Source organism: Gordionus sp. m RMFG-2023, chromosome 3 (genome assembly GCF_954871325.1).
Source record: "Gordionus sp. m RMFG-2023 chromosome 3, tfGorSpeb1-WG-v2, whole genome shotgun sequence".
Lineage (NCBI taxonomy): Eukaryota > Metazoa > Nematomorpha > Gordioida > Chordodea > Parachordodidae > Gordionus > Gordionus sp. m RMFG-2023.
This window is the reverse complement of record NC_088777.1, coordinates 19,385,641-19,409,845: the sequence shown is the minus strand read 5'-3', so window position 1 is coordinate 19,409,845 and position 24,205 is coordinate 19,385,641. Positions and strand designations below refer to the sequence as shown.

General features: G+C 27.8%; 1 protein-coding gene across 3 annotated transcripts in view; it reads left to right on the top strand.

The window, feature by feature from the left end:
- LOC135927536 (cGMP-specific 3',5'-cyclic phosphodiesterase-like) overlaps window positions 1-24,205 on the top strand; it is a 68,616-nt gene that overhangs the window by 1,244 nt on the left and 43,167 nt on the right. The window lies entirely within an intron of this gene.

Below are 24,205 nucleotides of genomic sequence, written 5' to 3'. Positions count from 1 at the left end.
CTATTATTGCTCATTATTTTCTTTTATGGACACTTTAAAGCCATCTTGAAGATCAAATTACAATTAGTCAATTTTGAGGACACTTTAAAGCAATCTTGAAGATCAAAATTAGAATTAGTCAATTTTGAGAACACTTTAAAGCAATCCTGTAGATCAAGAATTACAATTAGTAAATCTAGGAGCCAATTTTTCCATAAATAGATATATTCTGTTACTAAAACACATTTTTTTATCATTTCCTTTTATAATTCCCATTTCGATATTTCAAATAAATATTTTCAATGTAAAATTATAAGTTTAAATTATTTACAGAATATTATTTTGAAAACTTTTTTATATTCACACGAATACTATATTATTATTTAGACTAGAAGAGTTACAATTAGAGTTTTTCTAATTCCATAGAATAAACAAGAAAAAATAAATAATAAAACTTATAAATTGATAAAGCAAAAATTAATTTTGGCGTTCGAATATATATATTACTATATATTAAATTTAAGAAACAAAGAAATCGAAAATATCTTAACTATAATATAAATTAATTGTTCTCCTGAATAATACGTTTTTTACTTTTCAAATACATACTTAAGATTAATTTTAATGTACTTATTAATTGGTAATTTATTATGATAAAAATAATTTTTAAATATCTTTCATATTTAAATATCGGGTATATATATATATGTGTCAAATAAAATATACCTTTAATTTAGGTAATTTAAGTGAAAATTTAATGATGAATAAAAATATATATTAAAAAATGATAAAAATCACTGTTATTTTATTTAAAAAAGCACAATATAAAAATTGAGAAAACTAGAGGAAATTTTCGAAAAAAATGATATTTAACGGGGTAATTTACCTGGAAATTTCGCATTTCTCCTCGAAAGTACCTATTTAACATCCATAATTATAATTGAAGCATCATTTTTTTAATTTTATCAACGGATTAATTGTAATTTAATAAGTAAGAATTATAGTGGATAGTGACGTAGTCAAGAGGGATCACGTGAAAATATATTTTTTAAAATATTTATTTAAAAATTTATTGTTTTTAATTTTAAATGTATTTTTAATTTAATTTTTAAAAAATTGTTTAGTTTGATAGATAAAATTATTTCTAGGGCTGTGCCGATTCAAAAATTTTTCGTTGTTCCAATCCGATATTTCCAATATTACAAAACCGATCTGATAACCGATACCGATATTTAAATTGATTTTATTTACCATCTATATTTTGATAAATGCTATAAAATTAATATTTTCTATTCAAAAAAAAAACTTTAACGAATAAGTGTATTTTGTTTTTTTATACTCGAAAAGTTAAAGATTTCATTTAAAATATGAAAAATATTTATGGCTGAATGTGGTGTTGTTAAACGGCAAGATTTAACCAATTTTTAAAATAAACATTGATATATAAGCCTTGAAATTTTGATAATAGATGTCCAAACCTTTCTGCCGACTGTGGGCAAAATATCTAAACTTGCATAATTTACTTTAGGCTAAAATTGAGCTAGCCGTTTTAATAACTATCTTAATGTACTCATTAATTTTAAATTCATTTTCTTGTTGTAGAATAAAATTTTAGCTACTCACCTTTTAAATAATTTGATTTTTTTTTAACATTACAAATAAATTGAATTTTGGTTCCATATAAATTTATTATTATGAAATTATGTAAAAAAAAAGATATTAATTGTATAATTATATATGCACTCATAATATAACCAAAAACAATAAAAATATCAGATCGGATCGGCTTTTATAAAAATATCGGCCCGAAGGGGTATTTAAAAACGCGAAATATAGGTCCCGATCGATATTGAATGTCGACACAGTCCTATTAATTTAATATGGATATTAAGAATTTTTTAGTTGCCCTAAGGTAAATTTATTTTATCCCCCCCCCTCCCCCTTATTCTTTCTCTATAGAATACGATAATGTAAAATTTTTGTTTTCATTACTTAATATCAAGACGAAAATTTGCTTTCGTTTCTTTTAAATTGATAAAACCCCTCCTTAATTTTTAAATTATATAAAATAATTTTAGAAATTTCTTATTCAAGTTAAAAAGAAAAAGGCGCTTAAAAACATCTTAAAAATCTACGAATAAACAATACAAGAGGCACGTTTCATTTTATAATAAAATTTTCACATAAAAAATTTTAAAAAAAGACGCATCCGCATCCTAGAGACACTATGGTTCGTGTGGGAACGGCGTTTAACCTTTCCTATCTTCAATTGTAAAAGCACACTTTGTATTACTTTACTAAACAATCACTATTATAATCGTTTTCAGAACCCACCTTATTTTTGTATCGCATTTTGATTTTTTTATGGTACTGTTACTAAATTATAAGAGTATCAAAATCACAGCTAGAGATATCGAGTCTCAAATTGTAATATGGTAAAAAGTTGATTTTTATAGTGATAATAATTTTTTCCATCTTTTATTTGTAATTTTTTTATTTTCTTCATTCTACCTTGAATCTTGATGTGAATTTTACTAATTTTCATATTTTGCAATATATTTTTTATTTACACTGTTTACCAAACGGATTGAAGATTAAATTAAAATGTATATACTGTTTAATAGGGCTTCAAAAGTTTGGCAGGTTCCATGCTTAGAACTGCGCCGTATATTAGTCAGATTCACAAAGCCGTAACCACAGGGGCCCGGGGGAAAAGGGCAGCCCCTAACCCCCCAAAAAATTTTGGCCCCAAACCTGGCTTTCGGGTATAATTTTTGGCCTCTAATTTAAATAAAAATTTAGTTACTTTAATTTACTATTAACAATTAAATTCAAATGAAAATACAACAAAATTTATATAAAAATATTATTTAATTTATACAAATTAATAAACATGTTGTGAAAACCTGAGCATAATTATTCGTTATATATATTGTGGAGAAATCTATGAAATTTAATAATCATTAATTTACAATGTTTTTCTGCTGAAAGCATTACTAATTGTATTTTAGAGCAACTTAAATTAAATATTAATTCATCAAATATAATAAGCCATGCATATGATGTACAAGCGTCATGTCAGCCCGAAATGGAAGAGTGCTAACCCTGTTTCAGAAAAATTAATAAAAAAATGCCTTATAAACATTTTTATTTCAAATTGATATAATAATATTACTATAATTTCTAACTTTTTAATTTATCTATGCATTGTAATTTTTTTTAAAGGCGTTTTAACCGTATCAGGTCAATTCAGCGAAACTTTTATCGCGAATGTCGTTTATCGCGAATGTCGTTTATCGCGAAGGAATTTTATAGCGAAGGCAATATCGCGAAACCAATTCCGCGAAACTTTTATAGCGAAGACAATATCGCGAACTTATTATCGCGAATTTATTTCCGCGAAACCATGACCGCGAATACTTTATAGCGAATACATTATAGCGAAACTTTGATCGCGAACTCGTTATAGCGAATTTATTTCCGCGAAACCGTAACCGCGAATACTTTATAGCGAATACATTTTAGCGAAACTTTTATCGCGAACTCTTTATAGCGAATTTATTTTCGCGAAACTTTAACCGCGAATACTTTATAGCGAATTTATTTTCGCGAAACTTTAACCGCGAATACTTTATAGCGAATACATTTTGGCGAAACTTTGATCGCGAACTCATTATCGCGAATTTATTTCCGCGAAACCTAAACCGCGAATACATTTTAGCGAAACTTTGATCGCGAACTCGTTATAGCGAAACTTTAATCGCAAACCATTTATAGCGAATTTTCTACCGCGAATGTATTTGCGCGAAATTATTATAACGAGCGCATGACCGCGAAAATTGTGAATTCATTTTAAGTGAAATCGATATATTCAATATCAATTTACCAACTGAAGTTTCTTAAATCATAAACGCTAATGTTTTAAGATTATTTTATTATTTATTGTTTATTTAATAAGCATGTAACCTCTATCTGATGTGATAGAAAATATATTAGTCTTCCTGGTCTCACTCACTCATGGTTGTAAGTATGGAGCGGACATTTTGGGTTAAGTTTTTAGCAGAATAAGTTAACCCCCCCCCAACATAAAATTTAAAAGTGTGCTTTATGTCATTTAAAGTAATACTTTATTTCTAATCTAGATAAAAAAAATATACTGAAAGCTAAGAATTTTTTATTGATTTTCTCAGATTATTTTAATTATAGAAAATTTTACTGATAATTAATGCCTCCTAATTACAATTTTGAGATAATGCACATCGATATAACTTTGATATAATAGTAACTAATTCATTTGAATATTATGACCTTTCCTTTTTCTTCTATTCGCATTTTAATAAATAGAAATAACTGCAAAGTTATGATTAATCAAAAAAAAATTCAAAATATTCTAGATTACATAAATTTGTAATATTTATGAAGAATAAATTTTGGAAATAAATCATTAGATCTTCAATTATTTTAGTTTTTTATTTTTGCTGATTTCACAAGTCAAACTAAACAATATAAAAAAAAAATTAAAAAACGTAAAATAGTTTTCATCATTTTTTAAAATAATACCAGTTCAATATAGCGTATTTGTGAAAACATCGCTAAACGCTTCTACTCAATTTGTAAGCACTTTTACTCATTTTTTCTAATAAAATGGAATTAAAAAAATCAGGGTTTTTTGAAAATAAATAGAAAATCCAAATCAAGAAAATAAAGATATTCCAATATCGCGAAATCAGGGCAAAATGGGTTAAGTGTTTATTTATTTACTTTTACATATTTTACCACGACAAGGGTGGGGGGGGGGTTGATAAAAACATTTTCTAAATTTTGAGAGGAATATATAAATGAAGGATAATAAAAAATAATTATAAAAAGTGGCTATATTTTAATTATATTAAATAGGTGTATTATTCAATTTTCTCATTCATTTTGTAAATTGCAAAAATTTTTAGGCCCGGCCATACCTCCCATATTCTAAGAGTGAGGTGGGATTTTTAATGACTAAAGGATAAAAAGCGGGAAAGCGCCACAAATGCAATCCTTTTATATATTAATATTGGTGAATAATTTTTTTCAAATTATAATTTACAAATTTTGAATTTGAATATAAAGTCAAAATATATAAAAATTAGATCCAAATCTACATATTTATCGGAAGGAATTTATTTTATTTAAAAGTTTATTATATATGAAAATTTTAACTCTTCGCAATTCATATCAAAATTCTGCTTTATCATTAATTCGGCCTCTAATAAATCAAATGAGACCGAAGAAAAATTTTTTCGCCTAATCATATTAATTAAACTCATTTCTGAGCCAGCATTTGAATGTAGAATTAAAAATAAATTTTTAGATATTTTTTAGGCTTATATTTACATTTTTATTTAATTCTTTCTAAATATTCTAACTTGATCGTATCATTCAAAATCAAAGGTTTAAGCTATTTATATCTATAATTACCATAATAGTTTGATAATTCTGAGTAACTTCTTTATATGCTTCAACTTGTGTATCACAGAGGAATAAACAAGATTTATATATTTTAATATCAGCGCCGTTAAATTTGGCGGCTGAATAGTTCTACGAACTAATTGTAAATTATATCATTATTTCTTGCTTTATTTGTACCAATTGAGTATTTAAACGAGTATAGTAGCTCGTAAAAGGAAAAAACTATTAGTAACAAAATTTTGGCAAATCTATGATTTAAGCGACGGAAATAATTTATTCAGAAAATTTTATCGATGTTCCGTATTAATTATAATTTAATTCGTTTAAGAGACAGTATAAAGAAAAAGTTTATTAGCAAAATAAGAAAAATTGCCTAATTTGGCATTATTGATAGAATGGAAAATAGCTGGTTTGCGCTAATATTTATTAATTCTTCAGTCATTTTTTTCACACACAAAAAGGTAATCGTACTATAAGAGAAATAAAATCTATATCTCCCATTAAAGCGTAAAACCAACCAAATTTCTGGAAGCATTTAATCTGGAACTTAAATCAATAATTGAAATTTATTACATTGATTATTCAATTCATTAGATAGTTTTTCGACAAAATAAGATAAAATTGCCACGATTGGCAACATGCGAAAAAAAACAAATATTTTTGGGTGAGCTCATACCATAGAAATGCCAGATTAGTACTTACTATTCCATCAATCCGTTTTTCTAGTCAATAAACAAAAACTAATTTTAATAAGAGAAATAGACAGTAGCAACCTTTAAGTATGAACAGGGTTGCCATGTCTCTCCCCATCAGCGGGACTCCCGCAATTTTTTAGTTTACACGCAAATATCTCTCTCCCGCAAAACTACGGCAATTGGAAATCTCCCGCAAAAATCTACCGCAATTTAATTTCTCCCGCGATTTTTAAAAAAAAGTATTTTAAACGTTTTTAATATGTAAATAATAATTTTGAGACATTAATTGATTATTTTTATTTATATTTTTAAATTAAATTTTAAATATTTATTCGAAAAACATGTCTAGTTTGTAAATTTCTTTCTATCCTGTTTTATTTTTATCCAATAATAAATCAACATTATTTCATTAATATTAGTCAGTACAGGGGAGTATATCAACATCGATTGCAATACAAAAATATTCGCAAAATGAAACTATATTTGCGGAAATCGTATACATCTATTATGTAGTTCAACATTCACAGAGCTCTATATATATCATTACAATGTGGGTAGAATCTTTTTCTCATGATATTTAACGACTCCAATATAAGTGCAAACCTTACTTGTGGCAATAAAAATGAGCAAGGCTATCACAATGTTTTGGTACCTGAATCCTAGAGGTCAATTCTAGACGATTTGAAAGATGGGCATCCATATGCAATTCTAACAAATGTATCTAATAATGGAAATATTAAAACATTTCCCTCGATCCTTTGCAATTTCAACAAGAATAAGAACATTTCAATAAAACTGTTAAAAAAAAGTCCTCAAATGTGAAAAATCCAACGATGTAGCTAGCCACATAAGGGCAAATATAGCTGATTCAAGGTTATCAATGATTTGCATGCCAGCTTTCTGCTCTGATAAGGCCTCTGTAAATTTGGGCCAAAACTAAAGTACCGAATTGAGGCAGCACAAATGAATTATTACCAATTGGCTGTATATGCCATATATACTACATAGTTCTTGCAAGAAGGCAATGAATGTACTGTCTGTGGATGTCGAAATAATTGTGATGAAATATTTTAACAAATTTAGTTCAACTAAAAGAGTTAATGAATTAAAAGAGTTGGTGAAGTGGTCTGACTTGGAATGGTGTGAGTTGTTGCGATATATACCTATCAGGTGGTTGTCATTAATACCTGCCATCGATAGAATTTTAAAATTTTACAAACCCTTAAAAAAATACTTCTTAAATAAAGATTTTAAAGGCTGTCCTAAAATTTGAAAAAAATTTTCTAATATGAAATGGCAGAAGTATATTTGGGATTCTTTTCACATGTAGGAAATCTACTGCATGCAGTTAATATTCAGTTGCAATCAGAATATTCTTTATTAAAAATGATTCACAAAATTATGCTACAGCTCTGTTCATCTCTATATTTAAAAATTGAAAATAAATTTTATGGCGCTATTGCTAAAAATATTATATTAAAATGTTCAAATAATACTCTAATTAATACATATTTAAATAATGCAGATATTTTTATTCAGACAATTTTAGAATATTTACAATCAAAATTTGATTTTAATAACTCTATTTACAATTGTATAAATATTGTGACCTTGGAACAGAAACCATCAATTAAGGTTTTTGTAATTTAATAAATATATTAAAAATACCGAAAGACATTGATGTCTTATTTGAAAAGATTTTAATTCTCTCTATTTTTTATGATTCGCCAAAACTTCTCCTTACCTCATTCTACTCATCCGAGCGCATTTTTAGCCTGAAGATAAGAAATAATTTTTAAAGGTTTATAAAATTTTAAAATTCTATCGATGGCCGATATTAGGAACATATCTCAACCAACATTGTGTAGACTCGCTTCTGTAAATACACTCTGTTTTTTCCAAATTCACTGAGGCATTAACAGATCAGAAAGCTGACATGCAATTTATTGATCATCTCGAATCTGATATTATATGGTTAGCTATGTCTTTGGATTTTTCACTATTTGAGGGGAAAAAATTTAATAGTTTTATTGAAATGACCTTAATTTTGTTGAAATAGCGGAAGATCAAGGGAAATCCCTTTAGATGCATCTGTTAGAATTGCATATATATGCCCATCTTTCAAATCGTCAAAAATTGACCTCCTGGATTTAGGTCTTAAAACATTAATGATAGCCTTGCTCATTTGTTCTACAAGTATAATTTTCATTTATATTAGAGTCGTTAAATATTATGGAAAAAAGATTCTACCAACATTGTGATGATAAGTATCTCTGTGAATGTTGTACTACAAGATAAGTACAATTGCCGCAACTGTAGTTGCATCTGTATTATATCTTATTTTGGAGTACCTTATTATGTATTTAAACGTGATACTTGATAATTAAGCGCCTATCCCTATAATGTTATACACACACACGGTAGATTTCCAATTGAGGTCGTTTTGAGGGACATTCGCATAAAATATATTTTTAATTGTAAAATTAAAATCGTTTTTTATATTTAAAAAAGATCGTTGGTTTTTTTTATAAATTAATATAATTTAATAAATCAAGATTTTATTGTATTTTGAAAAATAGTTACCGACTTTGTATTTATATAACTAATTATAAAAAATAATAGGCGGATAATTAAATCAATTCAAAATCCCGGCCGAAGGCCGCCCGCAAAAAATTTTTTTTTAGCAATTTTTATATTTCTACCGCAATTTTCATGTTTCTCCCACATCTCCCTCAATTTGAAAATTTTGACCTGGCAACCCTGAGTATGAACCAAAAGTTATTAGAATTTTAAAAATTATCAAATTTAGATTGAACAAAGAATCTAAAGAAAGCAATTATAATAAAAAAATTAAATGAAATTATCATTATTTATAAAATCAACTTTTTTCCTTATTTCAAAATATGAGGATAAAGATAAAAGGCTAACTCGATATTTTATACAAAAGAAAATTAAGCTTGGAAACTTTTCCGACAGATGACATAACTTGCGGCAACTTTGGAAAATGTTATATCAAAATGAGATGGATTGGTTATGGTAAAATCAATTAGGATAGCTAATTATTTTCATCAAGCCGCGAATAGGTTGAGCTATTAATAAAAAAAATTTAGAAAATAATTTTTAAAAAATATAACCAAAAAAAATGATGTATTTTAATTTTATTATTCATGACATGACATGAAGCCACCCAAGCTTACATTGTTATCAAATCAAATGAAAATATAGTATATTAAAAAAATTTAACCAAATTCCAATATTTAAATAATTAATAACCTTAAGGAATTTTAAAGCTATATAACAAAATTAATACAACCAATTTTTTCCCAAATTTTTATAGCAAGGTCAATATCGTAACTTGAACTGCGAACTCATTGGAGGAGCATCATTGAAATTAGAGGGGGGATAGTTAGTTATGAAATAATTATCATTATTTGAAAAATTGGAAAGTGGTGAAAGGTATTTTTTTTTAAAATTATTTATATTTGGCAGGAGGTTAAAAGTTTTGAGAGGGTTGATATCATTTATTTAAAAAATAATTTTTTTTTTATTGAATATGAAAGTAGAGCATTGTCATAACATATCGTCTAAACCAATAGGTTTGTTTGTTAAATATATAACTGAAGTGTAAATTTTTAAAAGAATCACTGATTTGAACAAAGACTGGTTAAAAATAACCATGGGAAAAAAATCTGACAAAAACACCCCGATATAAATTTATATGCTTTAATAAATAAAAGGAAAATGTAATCCTCGTTTTAAACTTTGCCCTTTAGTGTAATACTTGAGTATTATTTTAATAGTACTTTTCTAATAATGTTGCTCATCAAAAATGATCATATTTGTAAGGGGAAACAACTATATGACTCAAGGGCTAGGAATATGAATTTTAAAATAATTTTATAATGCATGACGAAAGGTAGTTATTTTTGAAATATTAATCGTGGGATTGATGTGGTAGATAAAGAATGTGTCACACACATATAAAAGAATTTGTAAATACCCTCATAAAATCTATATCTTGATGAATGAGTCTTAAGTAACCAGCTAAATTTTATACCAAAGTATCCTATATTTTTGCCACAAAAAAATAATGAAAATATAAAAATTTTGAGACTATTATATAAAAACAAACAAAATTTTTATTATTGTAGATAAGAATTTAAAAAATTAAACATTCAATGTTATATTAATAGCGATTCCTTTAAGATAATCTAATCTTGATCGATTTTCGAAGTCAGAAACAATTGTTACTATTCTCGCATGTAGATTTCGATATTTTTTTCTCGGGGTAGAGGGTGTTTCACCAGAATTATATTGAGCAATTTTTAACTCTGTCAACCCTTGTTGTTTGTTTAAGCCTAGGAAAAATTATATAGTTTATTAGTAAATCTTTATACTTTTTAAATCATTTTAAAATAATAGATATATAGATAACTTGATATAAATTTCCACATGTTTGGATGGTAACTTGTTAGGAGGGAACTGAAGCATCTATGCCACCCTTCAACCGCGTTGTTGGTTTTCGCTTCCCCGTTCAGTGTTGATTGGTAACAATTCCAGAGTTCAATATTAAACAAAGCAGGTAGTCTGCCTCTTCCAAACGTTTTACCAATATAAGCTTTTTCAAAAGTTTCAATTAGAGGCTGAAGTAACAATTGATTATTAGAATAAAATTCGGAGTTTATTAGTAATTCAAATGTTTCAACTACATTTAAGGGTGGCACAAACGCCAAACAAACCATCATTCTAAGTTGTATATTAAATTCTACATCTGTTTTATATTTATGCGATATTTCTGGATATTTTTGAATGTTTCGCCAAAAGGATTGGCCAAAATGGAAATAGCAACATTTGTGTTGCGAATTGGGAAACACTTCATTGAAAGCTTTTACACTGGCCATTTCAAAATCCGTCATAATTTTTTTTGGAGTTGATATTAAGTTGTCACCTATAATAGTAAATATTCTTTTATAAGTTTCATAATCCTTTCTATTGGTCAATATATATATGAGAGGTAAAACATTATTATTTCTAATCCCATGAATTGTATAAATTTGCATAAATAAAGGTGGCGACGATTTAAATGTACCATCAGAAAACCAATGTTCGCATGAAGCTAAGAAGTCCAAATTTTTTCTTGTTCCAAATATGATAACACGGTCGGGAACCTGACACACATGATAAATAAATAAGCAATTATAATAAAGTGTTTCTTATCGGGCAGCTTATCGCAACAAAAATGAAGGATTTAGTTATATTTGTTCAAAAAATTTATAGAAAATCTTACCGGACCATCATCATGAAGTATGAAATCCTCATATTTATCCGTAATTGAATATTCATGCGGAATTACCAGCTCAATAAGGCTGCTAGGATTCGGAGGTGCAAAACTGTTTGAACTCCGCGTTCGGTGAATTTTACATTTCATAAGATTCGGTGATGGTAGTGCCATTGATATAGAATCACTTGATACGTGTTTCGCCACAATAAAGTTTGGAGTTTCCATAGTATTATTCAAAGCTTCATTTTTAATTGAATTGATTATTTTCTTGGTTTCCATTTCGATTGGATTTTCTGGATGATTGTGTATTTCATTATTATCTTTTATCTTACCATTTTTTTTTGTGAGTCGTACGGGACATTTAAAAATATCCTGATTGATACATCTATAATAATTAGTATCTGAGACTACTTTATCCAGGCGGAACAAATAATTTTTAAAGGTTAAGATCTCCTTATTTTTGCTTGATAACATATTTTATAAGACTCCGAAATAAAGAGGAAAGAATGGCGAAAATATTTATAATTTATAACCAAAGGAATGGCACCAGCCAGACGGGAAAATTTTTTTTTTTAAATTTCGGCAATACTTTTTTTTTAAGTTATAATTTATCAAATATGTCATTAATTATTTGTTAATTTTTAGTGTAGCTATTTTTTTTATTATATTTTAAAATTATTTAAGATTCAATAAGAACCCATATCAAAATATTATATTTAAATTAATGCCGAGTTATTAAACTAAAAATTTTATCACGCCCCCCCCCCCCCCCTTCAAATAAACAGAAAAGATAAAAAGATATCTATAAAGATTGAAAATAATAAAATTAATAAATATTTTAAATTGGGGAAATCCCTTATTTCACTTAGATGTAATTTATTTTTGAATTGCCATTCAAAATTGATATTCTAAACAGTAATGTTGTAGACTTTATTCATCTACACTGTTTAAGAATAGTGACTGCCAAAACCACGGTTGTGCATTTGACCGATCAAATATAGTTAAAATCAAATAAATATTATTTTATATTGAATATCATCATTTTCTTTAATATTTTTTAATCAATTTTCTTTTTGTCTAAATCTTCAATCGATTTCTGTTTTAGTAAGATTATTGACACAAATAGACCAATTTCTTTCTGAAGAAGAAGTAGATCAAGAAATTGTTAGTAATGTCACTTCTCTTAATGGCCATGGTGGTCAAAGCTAATTCCACTGCTTGAGTTTGAAATCTGATTGTTTCTTATGGAAGTTACTGCTATCCCCATGATTTTCTATTAAACAAGCCGCTTTTATTTCTGAAATTTATGATATAGCTTGAAATATTTTGATCACCACCTTGTATGCCTAATTCTTTTATTATATTACATACTTCATTAAATTCACTATGATTAAAATGCTCTCCTTAATATTAGGAACTCAATAAGCATTGTGATCACATTTCACATGTATTTATATCGTTTTTTCTTTTTCAAACATATTTTTATATTCAGATCTTATAGAATATATGACCACTTGACCAGGTCAAATATTCTCCCGTTCAATTGACCCGTCAAAATCTAGTCATTTGACTGGTCATTTGACTGACTTGCTAACCCTGGCCAAAATTGATTGATAAATTTATAAATATTAAGTCATCAGACAATAAATAGGAATGCTACCCAGATATCAATTTCGCCAATAAATATCAAGATTTAACTAATAAACTCAATGATTAATATATTGATAAAGCTGAGTTCCTTGTGCGCGATTATTATAAAATAAGAACTTCGAAGGAAAGGATAGGATAGCGAAAAAAGTGTATTTCAATAACAAATTTCATAAACCAAGTTAATTAATCATTGTAAAAATTTTTTAAGGTTATAAGAAAATTACAAACTATGTGAATTAAAAAAATATTATTCAAATAATATAATTATAAAAAAATGATTCAAAATAAATTAGTCATTATTAGCAATTACCGCGATATTAAATTCTCTATAATATCTTCGCGATATATGTTTCGCGAAATAATTGTCGCTACATTGTCTTTGGGATTTGGGTTTCGCGATAATAATTTCGCTATAAAATTTTCGCGATTAAAGTTTCGCGGTAATGTATTCGCTTTAAAGGTTTCGCGATAAAGGTTTCGCTATAAAATTTTCGCGATTATTGATTCGCGATAAAAGTTTCGCGGTAATGTATTCGCTTAAAATGTTTCGCGATAAAAGTTTCGCTATAAAATTTTCGCGATTATTGATTCGCGATAAAAGTTTCGCGGTAATGTATTCGCATTAAAGGTTTCGCGATAAAAGTTTCGCTATAAAAAATTCGCGATATTTGTTTCGCTATATTGTATTCGCGGTAATGTATTCGCTATAAAGGTTTCGCGATAAAGGTTTCGCTATAAAAAATTCGCGATATTTGTTTCGCGATATTGCATTCGCGGAATAGTATTCGCTATTATGGATTCGCGATAAAAGTTTCGCTATAAAATCCATTCGCGATAAACGACATTCGCGATAAACGACATTCGCGATAAAAGTTTCGCGAAAAAGTGTTTCGCGATAAAAGTTTCGCTGAATTGACATGGAACCCGTTTTAACACATCTTGTAAATATACAAGCCATACTCTTAAGAGACTTTTAGACCAGAGGTAGACTGGTCATTTAGAAACATTTCACATCATTTATAAGAATTTTGAGGCTATTGGTGAAGTATTATTTTACATTTCTAATAGAACTCTTGACTCAGATTTCCACTTATGATTTTTAAGTCTGGCAATGCGTTAATATAACATTGTAGTGGCCATTATGAGGTATATTGATAACAATATATCCACTAAATAAATATCTACAGTCCGTAGGTACTTAGTAAATGCTAAAAATTGTATTGATTTAAAAAAATAAAAGAAGTGATAATTATTTTTGATTTGATAAAAATTAAGGCTCATCCCTCAAAAATCATCAAGGGTACGTAAAACGCCTACAAATCTTAAAGAATTTGATACCAAATTGCAATTTGACTGAGAAGAGGTCTTCAATTGGAGTTCTTTAAAAATAATTATTATAAAATTATTGATTACTTTGTAGACCTTTTTTTAGCTACATTTACACAAGATAATTATAATCTTCTATCATGTTTTAATAAATTGCTCCCTCCCCCACCCACCTTTGACCCTGATAAAATTATCGCATTAAAATCATTATCAAACTTAAATATGGAAACGTTACATCATGAAATATAGCATCTTGCATTTAATGAATTGTATAAATGCTACTCAGCAGCTATCATCATTTTCAACGGCTTTATGTGAGACCTCATTCTCTCTAAAGAGAGTTCTATCGAGCACTCGAGAATCGATGAAAGATTGACAAGGAAAAAAAATAATACAGAATTTAGCTTTTAATTAATTTATATGAAAATTTAAAAATAAAAATCGCCGTTTATAAATTTTTAATAAAAATAGCGAAAAATTTCTGTGAGTGCCTATCTATTTGTTTATTTCAAAAATATTGCCCCCCCCCCCTCAAGTAAATAGTTACCACCACCCCTCTCTCCAGCTGGAAATTCCTGGCTCTGGCCTCAGATTCACATAAATTTTTGAAAATATAACTCGATTCAAAATTTGTTAAAATTTAGACTATTTTACTATCTAGTAAATATAAACAGTAAAATAAAAAATATTAGCTATAGAAAGATCATGGAGTCATAAGATTCAAAAATATTTTGAATTGGGGAAGAAGAAACAAAATCTTCAGATATTTATTTAGATAATGATATTTTGAAATGATATGGATTTTTTTGAGAAAGCTCGAACAGGATTTTTGATCAAATTTTTCCTAAAATTTAAAATATTTTTTTTCGTGATTTTTATGCATAATTACTCCTTTATAAAGAAATGACAAATTTTAAAAAAATAGATTTTGAAATTTACAAAAAATCTTCAATTTTTTGATCTTCAGTTATTTTGCTCAAAATTTTGTGCAGAAAATCTTCCAACAATCTTTGAAGATCTTTTTTAAATTCTCTTATTTAGACTAATTTTTGAATCGCAAAATTCAATATCTAAGACCATGCCGTTATTTTATTTTGCATATAACTGGTTTTTGTTTTAGCGACTGGAAAATATAATTGATGTAAATATAATCGAGCATTATATATTGATTCACCCAGATAATCATTACGTCTATAATTTTCCTTCTATCATTATGCCAATCTTATAAAATATTTTTCTGCCTAATGGGATTTTTAAAACTATCCTCCAAGCGGATTGAATAATTAAAATGCATAGAATACGGCGCTAGGTCAGAGTTAATGCTTCCAGAGTTTGGTTGACTTTACCCTTAAGTCGTGATATTATAGTTTTTATTTGATTTGTGATTCGGTTACATTTTTTTGTGGCTATCAGTTGATTTAAGAAGTAATAAATAAGATCTTATTTAATATTGACGCAAACCATATATTTAGAACTTCTATATTCTTCGTTCCGACATGATGCTAATTTTGACAATTATTTTCTTGCTCGATAATTTTTTCCCCTTTAAAAATCTACCAAACATGCACTACTTGATAATTTGGTATTATAAGTTTCAGAATTATTGTTTCCATAAGCTCGGCTTACTTTACGCTTAAATTGTGACATCTAGTTTTCATTTTATTTATAAAACGGTGTCATTTTAATGGTTTTCGAAGTTGATTGAGGAATTAATAAATACTAATCAGACATTAAATATCAGCGCAAGCCTGAAATTTAGTTCTTATATATTTTTCATTATAACGTGACGTAAATTTTGGCAATTTTTTCTTATTTTACTTATAACTTTTTTCTCCAAATGGATTAAAATAATATACAATTTTGCACTAAATATTGATAAAATTTTAAAAAAAGGCTTTCGTCGCTTTTTAGCCCTAAGATTGGCCAAAGTTTTATTAAGAATTATTTTTTCATTTATACTGCCTACTATACCGAGGAAAAAACATATAGGCAAATAAAATACCTAACATTGGCATATATTTTAGATTTAGTGCTCTCAAAATTGTTCAGTCAACTTTAAAGGAGATAATAAATTTTACATATTTTAAAAAGCAAAATAAAAATAACTAAGAGAAGATAATCATGGAAGGGGCCGAGTCGATGGCCGGGCAAATAGGAATTTTGGGATGAAGCCTCTCTCAAAAATTTACTCCCCCCCCCTCAATTTTTGGACAAATTTTGGCTACGTCACTGCTAATGAAATTTGATATTTTTTTACTAATATATAAAGTATTTTCATTAAATTTAGTTAATTAAATCGTATTAAAAATATTGACTTAAATTAGGGGCTCCACTAGACCTTTCAGTTTACGGGCTCTATACTAATTTTTTTTTTGTTTCAACTATATATATATAAACACTATTTCCTTATATTATTTTTTTCCTTTTCTAATCCTTTTATAACAAAGAACTTGTTTCAAAACGTTATAACTTCAAGGAAACCTAATATTAAAGTTTTGAAAATTTCTTTAAAAAGTTTTGGCCACAATTTCTAATTTCGTATTTTTCGATAGAGTTATATAAATTTTTTGAGTGCAGAAATATAAAAAACCTTGGTCTAAAATATAAAGTTAAACTGCAATATAAATTTATTTAAAAATATTTTGAAAAAATGTATTAATCACAAAACAATCTTTTTATTTTATTTGCAGGTAAAATAAGCTCACTCATGACATCTACAAGACATACGAATATACGTATTGAGTTATGAAATCCATGGGGATTTCTTAATCTCTCAAATTTATATCATTTATTATAATTTTAAAATTTTAGAAATCGGATTTCACCAGAAATGCATTTCAACATGTACAGAATACCTCTGGGAATTTCATACAATTTTGGCTAAAATTGTTGCAGAAATACATTTAATTCAAATCTCCATTTTATACGGATTTTTCATATAAATGATGTGTTTCAGGTAATTTTTCAATTTTAAAAACCTCAGTAAATGATATAAATTTGAGAGATACAGAATCCCCATGGATGCCATATCTCAATATGACATATTCATCAATAAATAGAATCCATACAAAAATAATATAATAATAAAAATATAATGCTCATAAGTGATAGTACATTCATCGTTCTTGACAAATTGTTGAACATTTATGTTTTAATACGTTTTATTGCGAAAAATGATTTTTCGCATACATAGGATTATTAAGTCAATGCTATTTCTAAACAAATAAGAAAAAAAAGAATTAACATTATAATTCTGATAAAACTAGAGTTTCATCAACAGTTAATGCTTTTAAAATATCAAAAGAAAGAAATAAATAAGATTTTGGAAGATGCTAACTAACCTAACAATGGACCACAAAGATAACAATTAAAAAACAAATAAACTAATGAAATATTTTCAACCTTTTAATAACATCCCCATTTTCCAAATTTTCTATACAGGGTATTATTGCCAGAAATATATCTTACCGCTTCTATTGTTTTAATATGGGAGCCAAACTACATCTTGTAAAACTCAAGGCGTCTTTATTTGTTGTCTTCAATCCTAATTTATCCTGTTTCCCTAAATTTATTTGTCTTTAGTCTAATTTATCCTGTGTTTCCCTAAATTTATGGTGAATAACAAGAGGCTGAAAAAAACAGTATGTTTCCAAGTAAACTTTTTTTGGCTTAAATTTTGCTTATTATTGGCATAAATTACATATAAATTGTCATTGCATGTTTAGCCCAAGCCGTTCCTGCAACCCAGAAAAGATTTCATAACATTTGCGCTATTTGGGACTGTGTCACACATGTCTCTTTAATCGAATTTTGTTGCAAGGTTATATAAGTGTATTGGTTAGTGACTTCGAAACCAGGTCATCCAAAATATAAAAGAGTTTCAACTGAACTATCTCTTTGACATATCTAATGTAAATATTTGCTTATCTAGTCTAGCCATCAAGTGTATATCAACAGCCATAACTATATATAAAAAATAAAAAATAATTACCAAATTCAGTGGCGTATCCAGGATTTATCCAAGGAAGAAGGGATATGATATTTTTTTGGGTAATTCACCCTCAAAATCTTATTTCACAAACCTTCGGTCAGGTCTTGACTATGAATTCTTATAAATAGTCACTTTTATTTTCCTTTTTTAAATTATACAATATCTTTATATCATCTCTGTTAAGGTTGGCTGAACAATTGGAAACACTAATTACTAGATCGATGTCATGTGTTCTATTAGTGCCTATAAGTGCTTTAATCAATATAGTAAATCAGTATAAAGTAAAAAATGATTAGCAATAAAATTTTGGCAACCTTACGATTAAAAAGCCACTGAAAGCATTTATTTTGTAAACGTTATTAATGTTTAAATTGTGTCCTGACTTTTCTTAACCTATTATGAATAGTGATTTTTATATTTAAATAATAGGAATATGCCTAGTATTAATTATTATTAGATTTTTAGGGTTTTTTTTAGAAGAAGAAATTTCTGAGATGATTTTATAGAAAATCTAAGAGTGGTGAAATTTTATTAATTTAAGAAAAAATTTAATTTCGTCTGGATGTAAATATAGAAGTACTATGATAACAAAATTTTACCGCGCCTATACACCCCCCCCTCTCTATTCACTCCAAGTAATTCTGATACCGACAAAATATTTTTCAAAAATATTTTTATGATTATCAATTTATATTTTATAATAATCGTTTCTATTTCATATCGCATCTATATTCCAATTTACATTTATTTATCACATTCAATAAATACACTATTATTTTCTTCTATAGATTAATATCGATTTCAAATTTTTCCTGGCGTCATATTTAACTACCATTTTAAAATTTCCCACGAATCATTTGAAACTTTTTAACTGTAAATCGAAAGTAAAATATTTCCAAAAAATTACATCGATTTGATTGAAACTATGAGAATAACTGAATTATTGGAACTTAAGAAAATTAGGACAGATGACGAATTTCATGTACACTACCGGCCAGAAATGACTGCCCAACCTGTATTTTTACATAAAAAAATTAATAACTTAAAACTTTTTAACTTATTTGGGTAAAAGCGAATTGATTATTTAATTTAAGATGTCTATACATGTTTAGAAATAAAAAACTCGGAATTTCTATAAATCTTTCTATGAAATTTTAGCCTTTGAAAATAACATGTCAAAAATGACCAATTTGGTAAAATAGGGTTCATTAGTTTTTTTCAGCAACAATTTTAAGTTGCCTATTATTTTTTGGAAGAAAGTTATTAATCACATTCTAATCTGCTTATTAATACCTTTTTTAATTATTTTAAAAAAAATTCCTAGATTTTTTTTTTTTTAAATCATTGTTTAAAGAAACTTACAGTCTTTATAAATATTTTAACGAACATTCGACCAAAATGATTAAAAGAAAAGAAATTTCTATTCCAACTAAATACAAAATAATTAATTTACACATAAGTGGTAAAAGTAATCGCCGAATTGCCCGAGAATTAACCCTAGCTCGACGAAAAGTCGATGGTATACTTAAAAGATTACGTAACAGTAATACAATATCGAATCCAAAGAGGCCTGGAAGACCCCAAAAAACGACTTTAAGCGATGATAGGTATATAGCAAGGATCAGTAAAGGCAAACGACGCCTTGTCGCCTCAGAGATAGCTGCGGAGATTAATCTGACTCCGGAAAACCCGATAAGTGTCACAACTGTGAAAAGGCGCCTTAGGATCTTTGAACTTTATGGTAGGGTAGCGGTCAAAAAACCACTCTTGAGCAAAAAAATAAACTCAAGCGATTATACTGGGCACGAAAACATCAATTTTGGACATCTGCCAACTGGTACCACGTCTTATGGAGTGATGAGTCAAAATTCGAAATCTTTGGTTCTAAAATAAGGCAATATATCCGCCGCTCAGCTGGAGAGCGAATGAGCGATCACTGCATAATTCCTACAGTCAAACTCGGGGGAGGGCCTGTTATGGTGTGGGGATGCTTTGGTGCCGGGGCAACCGCCGACATTGTCAAAATTAAAGGAATCCTTAACAAGGAGGGATACCGACAAATCCTTGAGGACCATGTGATTTCATCAGGAAAGTGTTTGATCGGGAATAACTTTTTATTTCACAAGATAATGACCCAAAGCGTACATCCAGGCTATGCAAAGATTATTTACAAAATCTACAACAACACGATATTCTCGAGTTGATGACTTGGCCATCCCAGTCTCCCGATCTCAATCCAATCGAACTTTTATAGGATCACCTTGATCGACAAGCGCGAAAAAGCCCACTAACCTCTCATTCGCACCTTTGGGAAGTATTGCAGAGAGAATGGAACAATATCACTTCCGAATATTTAAAAAATCTCATCGAAAGATTACCAAAAAATTTTGCAGCAATTATTAAGAATAAAGGTGGTCATATTGATGAGACCAAAATTTGATCTTAATTGCTATGTCTTTTATTTTTTGTAATTTTATGCAATAATATGTAAAGTTATAAATAAATTTGTAAACCTCATAATTTGTGTTATTTGTCTTATTTTAAGAAAAATGTCTAAGAAAATGCAGGGTGGGCAATCATTTATGGCCGGTAGTGTATATGTCATTGTTGAGTCAAAAGAAGAATATTGTCTACCTTGACTCACATAGTAAGCCCAGCGTTCCAATTTATTAATATAGGGTCAGCTAATACTATAAATAAAATCTCTTTATCCCCCTCTTGGATACTATAATACAAATGGGAAAAAGGTTTTTGATTAATAGGGCTGTTGCGATCCTCAAACCTTTCTCCCATCCCATATTACTAAAAACCGATCCAATACCGATCCGATATTTATATCGATTTTTATTTACCATCTATCTTGTTGAACCAATGGAGTAAAAATATCAATATTTTCCATTTAAAAAAGACAAACTAACTTTCACGTATGATTAAGTGTATCTTATTTGTTTAAAATATTTGCATTGTTTATGGGTGAAAGCAGTGTTGTTAAAAAGTTCTATTTAACCGATTTTTAAAAATGGCTAAATCAAGATTTTAGCATATTGTTAACTTAGCCTTGAGATTTCGCCAATAGAAGTCCGAATCTTTATGCCATCTATGGGCAAAATAAATAAACTTGAGTAATTTTTAAAATCTTGAAACCGTTTTTAAAAATTGGCTAAATCGAGCTATTTGACCATATTAGCGGAATATGATTCGTTAGAAATTTTAAAATCCTTTTCTTGTTGCAGATAGTATAACAAAAAATAGTGTAAATTTTTTATTTTTTTTAAACATTGCATCAAATAAAATGTATTTTAGTTCTTTTATTAATTTATTATTATGAAATTATTATAAAATAAAAAATTTATATAATATTTAAGATTTTCATTGTGAGGATGTTAAAGTATCCCACGATGCATTACCAGCTGAATGCAAACTATGGTATAAAAGGTTAAATGTATTTGATTGTTCCGAAAAATTCTGATGCTTTGCATAATTACAAATACATTATTTAGCAACTCTAACCATTAGTACTTCTATCAATGATAGAAAATTTTCTTCCTTAGAGAATAAAAACATACCTGATAAATTATGTTGTTAACTGGCTCGATTTGAATGATTTAAAATATAAAAGGCTAACTCAATATTTGAGAAAAATCAAGCTTGCGTAATATTTTTCTGGACGAAATATTGAGTTAACTGCTTTTAAAATTGTTTCAAATTGAGTCGTTAACAACACTATTGAGAAGTACTCCTTCTGATAATAGATTGATTGGTTTAGCCCTTCATATATACATAGAGAGTTAACACCCAGCGATCTGATTATCATTAAAAAATTAACTCATTCAAGAAGATTAAATTTCACATTATAAATTTATAATATGCTTCTTACCCTCCCCCCACTCATAGCGAATTCCTGTGTTGCTCCTGATTTTACCTAATCATATTGGGTTACAATCCCCATTTCCCACTCTTGTCTATGGCACTGACCAAATTTGTTAATTTGTAATGTTATGAAATTAAATTACTAACTGTGATCATTGCCAGGTAGTTTATATATCATTAAAAAGATCATATTCTTTTAAGCATGATATTTTTCACAATAATAATTTTTTTTTTAGTTTTACCCTTAGATTTGATCAATTGACGTAATTATGATTTGTTATATTATAAAAAGAATTACCCAAAAGATTTTTACTTACATTTGTAATAGAATCTGGCTGGCGATTTCTTTCATTATTTTCTGATTAGTAAATAATTAAAAAATTTATATTCATTTAATATATATATACTAATGAATACTTGTTCTAATTTTTTTCTTGAAGAGTATCTATATTAGACGGGTATATAAATAAAAATATTTTTTAGCCAAAATAAGCCGAACAGGCTTATATTTATTAAAAATTACATTAAAAATATACAAAAATAATGAAAGATTCAAACAAACCAATCTAATTTTTAAACATTGTATAGGCGGTTTATTTTTAAGAGAGACCATACCGGCTGGCGAGCAGGCTAAGAAGCTGCCAATTGCAAACCTTTTCTATAGCCTTCTTAATTATACTTTATTAAAATGTTATGAGTGGTAGCCTTAGTAGATGAATTTATCGGTTTTACAAACTAGCGAAGAAGCCATTTATGTTATAAAAAGTTGTAAGGCTGTGTCCTGGTTCGACTTAATTTTGACACTTTAGTCTAGGCTAAGCAGCTTTTGAATTAGGATACCATTTTTGGTTTGCTTTAAGTATTTGGTGGCATTGCTATTTTTCCTATTTTTTCTTTTACTTTTTAGACTGTTTAATTAAGTCGAACCGACACGGCCTAATTGCTTTATTTTTACAAATTAATATTATTTATACACTATTTTGGTCTAATTGAATAACAATCAAAATAAAAGGATTATTTCTTGTAAACACCACTTTGATATGTCTATAAAATATATAAAAAATAAAACAATATTTAAAAACACTAGTAAAAAGCAAATATATTTAAGTTTAGTCGGCAGGTCTTTCTTGGATCACCTGTGATTACACGTATTTTTTTTATTGTTTTGTAAGTTTAGGGCATGAGGTACAAATGAATACAAATGTCAGAAACTACGGGAAACAATAGATTGTTTAAGTGGCTATATTTATTGGTTTTTAGGTTTTCTCTCATGATGGAGTTGATAGGATTTGGCAGAACGATCTATTCAAGTATAATCCAAAGCAGCGGATATACCTTGGTTCTAAGAGATTAGGATCTTCGGGTCTTGTTTAATTGTCGGAGGTAAGACCAGATCGTTCCAGTGAGGAAGAAACATTTATTCTCAATATTTTATTGATAATCGAATTTGGCATACTATAGGTATTCTTCCTTTTAAAAAGCGGCAACGTAGATATGTGAAAGTTTAAATTGTCGATATGCGTGTTACAGAGAGAGCATGTCGTTGGTATACAATTTCTCAGCCTAGTCGAAGACCAATAGCGATATTAAGCTATTTGTTGGGAAATAAAAAGTCTTGTTTAGAACTAGGTATTGTTTCTTACTATTCATATTTTTCATTTGTTGTGTATGTATAATGGTATCTTTATTTTCATATAATTTTTTTAGATTAGAAGCCACTTCCTCAACTTACATGTTGAATTTATAAAATAAAGTGAGACAGTTGAAAAATAATTAACTATATTTCCTATTAAAAATTTATACAAATTATGCAAATTTAAATTATAATATAAAGTATGAAATTTGAAAAAAAAGTATTGAGATTTTTTAAAAAGTAAAAAATGTATTTCGTTACAAATACTCTTATTTCAAAATGCCGCAACATACATTTGTTAAGCAAATAGCTTAGCTTAACTCAGTAGCTTTTGC